This window comes from Tupaia chinensis, unplaced genomic scaffold, assembly GCF_000334495.1.
Source record: "Tupaia chinensis unplaced genomic scaffold, TupChi_1.0 Scaffold000047_1, whole genome shotgun sequence".
Taxonomy (NCBI): Eukaryota; Metazoa; Chordata; class Mammalia; order Scandentia; family Tupaiidae; genus Tupaia; species Tupaia belangeri.
This window is the reverse complement of record NW_006159505.1, coordinates 5942146-5947007: the sequence shown is the minus strand read 5'-3', so window position 1 is coordinate 5947007 and position 4862 is coordinate 5942146.

Here is a 4862-nt window from a genome sequence, read left to right as displayed (position 1 = left end):
CTCCTCCATTCTCCTCTCAGGATTTTGAGCATGCATGCACATGTGCCCAGTGTGAGGGGTTTTTTTTAAAGAATTATTTATTCAACTTTATTTGAATTCATTTCAATTTTGTGGGAGAGAGAGAGAGTGAGAAAGCAAGCCACCAAGTCCGGGACTCAAACCATGGTTGGCCATGTGGGAATGTCCAGTGTCTTAGCCACCAAGCCACCATTGTGGGTTGTAAGCTATTGGATCTGGGACTTGAACCACAGTCAACTATGTGGAAGTCCAGCAATGTAACCATTATGCCTTCTGCTGGTCCCTTAATGTAAGAAAAATTTTTATATATTAGATTGTTTAAAAAGTAATGACATATTTTTTTCTATTTTTTTATGCAAAAATGCGTTATGACTTTTCCAATAACCCAATAGTCATCAACCTAATTACAATTTTGGGTAGTCTTCATGACTGAGTAGATCCATAGTGTTATATGTTGTCACTTTTGGAAATGTGCATCTGCTTCTGATGACTTCAACTTCCATGTGTTTGAACCTGCATTTTGAAAGATATGTTTTGCTGGGTATAGAATTATAGGTTGATAGTTCTTTTTTTCTTTCAGTAGCTAAAAAATTGTGACTCCAGTGGCTTCTTGCTTGCATTGTTTCTGTCAAGTCGAACACCATTAACACCATTAGCCTTATCTTTTGCCCTCTTCCATACGTGTTTTATTTTGGGGAGTTAGTTTTGTTTGCCCTAGGGTACATGCGCTCACCAGAGTAAGACAAAGAGAGAAGAGAAAGAAAGGAAGAAATCACCACCAAGTGGGGTTGGCCACACCATGATCTCTACCCTCCTCTCAGGATTTTGGGAGAGCACACGTGCACATGTGCCTGGTGTTTTTTTTTTCAAGCTGCCAAGTCCAGAACTTGAACCTTGTAGTCAACCATATGGGATCCAGTCACCTTAACCACCAAGCCACCTGTTGGCTTATATTCTGCTAATTCTTACCAATTGTAGGAACCCGTTATAATTTCTTTGTCTGTTTTGACCACCTGTCATCTTAAAGTCTCGGATATCCTTTAGGTGAACAAGTCTATTTTTATTGTAAGACAAAGGGAAAAAAATGTCTTCACTGACATATAAGTTGTAACTGCATTATGATAATCGTCATGATTAGAAGGCAGTTCCTAAGTGATTGCTTTCAGAGAGAGTTCTCACATGGCAATGAAATTAGAGCCCATGTTCTCATTCTGTACACAGGCTAAACCTTTACCAGACTCTCTCTTGCTCTTTGGCACTGCAGCTGTCACTGTCCTGATGGTCCATAATCTTTATTGCCATGACTGACACTGTGTCTGCTTCATAGCTTCATAGTTTGCCCAAAGCCAGCAGAACACAACTGGAAATTTTGTAGCAAACCTGCTGATTTTCAGGAAATGGGCTCTCCTAGTACATCTGCCTGCCTGTCACATATCTGGGAAGAAGTGGGAAAAAAAAGAGCAATGGCTGCTCCAAATGGAATGAATACAAAGACTCCCCTCTCTCTGATCAGGAAAGTAGTCATTTCCAGATGACAGGCTCTCTGAAGCTCTGTCAGAATGAGTTCAAAGTGTGGTGAGCAGTGAAAGAAAAGCTTTGCCAAGACTTGGCCCTAGGAGAGCCTGTTGGCTTGTGTCTTCAGGGTCAAACTCAGTCACTGAAACTCTGACAATGGTTATTCCCAAGATGAATTATTGAACACTTAGAAGATCTGGGCTCTATCTTGGTGTCTGCCACTAAATCACCACATGTCCTAGGTGAATTCTTAACTGTGAAATGGAGTGATTATTGTATGGCAATATTCAAACTTAACACTTACAAAAATTTTGACAGTGCTACCATTGAGAGATGAGGCCTATGCCCCCTTTCTCTTGAATTTGACAAGGCTTGTGACTGCTTTGAGCAATAGAGCAAGACAGAAGTGATGCTGCGTGACTTCTGAAGCTGGATCAGAAAAGATCATGATTTTTTTTTTTCTTTTTAGAGAGAGATTTTTTGCTGTAGGGTGTGTGCCCTCGCCAGAGAGACAGAGAAAAACAGAGAAACGAAACGCAAGAAATCACCCGCCATGGGGGATGGCCACACTGCAATCCCTTTTCCCCCATTCTCCTCTTGGGGTTTTGGGCACACACACACATGCACCCAGCATGAGTTTTAAGCTGCAGGGTCCAAGACTTGAACCATTTAACTATGCGGGAGCCCAGCAATGTAACCATTACACTATCTACTAGTCCCAAGAGGTCATGAATGTTTCTACTGATTGTTGCAAGCTCAAAGTGGAAGCCAGACATACAAGAACTTAGACTCCTGGGTCAGCCCTATACTGCAGTGGTTTAAGGAGCCTGATCCCACATGACTGGCTGTGGCCTGTATCCTGGCACTATGAGTTGAAAAACACACTGGGTTGTGTTCCCAAAATCCTGATGGGAAGGAAGAATTGAAGAAAGAGGATCGTGCATCACCACACCCCATTGGTGAATGCTTTCTCTCTCTGCCTTTTTCTCTTCCCCATGCACATGCAGGCACCTATGCCTTCTGGCAAAAGATCATGACAGTGCATAGATTCCATGTGGGCTCTCTGGTTGACAGCTTAAAAAGAATGTTCAGCTAAAAGCTACCATCAATTGCCAGCCACGTGAGTGGGCACCCAGCTCAGCTGAGCCTCTAAATGGCTGTACATTCGATGGCAGCCTCGAGACAGACCTAAAGCAACTGTGACCCAGCTGAACCCTCCTCAGATTGCTCACCCAGAGAGCAGTAGGCAAAGTAAAATGATTTGTTTAAGATGATAAATTATGGGAGAGTCAGCAATGTGACAACAGTAAAACTAAAATTTTGGTCTCTGGATTAGAAGTCCACCATATTAAACTCCTGAGATAAGTGGCACTGCTTCAGGACAGAAAGTGGGTAGAGGCTGGAAGGGCTTCTAGGAAACTGTTAGCAGGCTCTTACAGACTTGGGGAAGATGTCAGGGAGGGCTTCAAGAAAAATAAGGGGAGAAATATTGGAAGGCAGAGGAAAGGAGCCCCTTGTTCTGCAATAGTGACAAGGTTAGCAAAACAATATTGCCTATGGAAATAAGGAGTTTTAAAGTGTGTAAAATTGAGATGTCTAAACCATACAATTTCCAAGACGCAAGTTAAAAATGTAAACTGATTTATTTTAGCCACGCATGATACAGTACAGAAAGAGATAAACTCATAAATAAAACACAGAGGAATAATTCATTTTCTTTTTTAGAAATTTTTGCTATAGGACACATGTGCTTGTCGGAGAGATAGAAAGTAAGAAATCACGCTCCGGGGGGATGATCACACCACAATCCCTTCTCTTCCATTCTCCTCTCAGGATTTTAGGCACACACACACACACACACACACACACACACACAGTGTGAATATCAAGTTGCCAGGTCCAGGACTCGAATCACAGTTGACCACTTGAGAGTCTAGTGCTTTAACCACTATGCCACTCACTGGCCCTGGAATAATTCATTTTAAAATAGAATTTGAGGAAACATCGGAACCAAGACTTGCTGGTTTGGGCAATAAAACTGTATTTCCTTCCAAGGGACTTTGACAAAAGATTTCAAGGTAAGAAACTTAAAGCAAAAATCTGATCCAAACTGTAAAACTCTTTAAGACTTCACGAGCTTTAAGGTGTGGATTTATAGACCCTGTCAAAGACCTAGCAATCTTAAGGGTGTATACTGCCTGTAGGAAACACAAGGTAAATAAGAGGTCATTTCTAATATATTCAAATATGGCCTTTGTTTAATGAAGTGTAATACAAATCGATTCTTAAAAATCCACAAATTTTTAAAAGCATTCTATCGACTAGGCTCTCAGGTGGTATGGATGTTAAGGCAGCTGGATCCCACATGGCCAACTGCACATTTGAGTCCTGGACCCAATGGCATGAAAAAGATTACATGCACGTGTGTGTGTGTGTGTGTGTGTGTGTGTCCAGAATCTCAAGAGGAGAATGTAGGAGAAGGGATTGCAGTGTGGCCATTCCTTCTGAGGGGGTGATTTCTCACTTTCCCTGTCTCTTTTTCTCTGTCTTTGGCAAGTGCATGTGCTAACAAACTAAAGGAAAAAAAAAATTATCACCTTAAAATGGGATTAAATATGTTTTTTAAAAAAAGGTTTTCAGTGCAATGTTAACACGAGCTATACAACTCTTCCTAAATACCAAGCAAAACACACACGTGCGCATGCACGCACAGACACACAAAGAAAACAAATACAGAAATACAGTAAATGTAATCTACCGTGTATATTAAAGAGAGTATGAAATTGTGGAAGAGTTAGACTATAAATAAGAGAAACAGGAATGTTTGTGTTCTTGTATTCTTATCCTCCCACACCAATCATAGTCATAAGGATTGCAATATCAAATGAAACAATTCATACCAGTTCAGTGATAGACAAAACAACTTTTAATAATACAGATAGAGTAACTTCAGACTAAAATTAACTTTTGAGGAGAGGATGTTCTTACTTATAACAGAATACCTGCCAGCAATACAAGGATATAGGAAGAATTAAATTCGACAATTTCGAGTATGCAAATATAGTAATTGACATAGCAGGGACACTTAATGGATGGTGAAGTTTTTAGAGAACAATCGTGAAAAAACTAGATACATATTTTCAAAGCATGACTCACTAACTTGCTTCATCATGTTAAAAGGTGTGTTCACAATAGACAGATCTAAGTGACCCTTACCTAAGAGACCCTTACCTAGAATAACTTCAGACTAAAATTAACTTTTGAGGAGGGGATGTTCTTACTTATAACAGAATGCCTGCCAGCAATACAAGGATATAGGAAGAATTAAA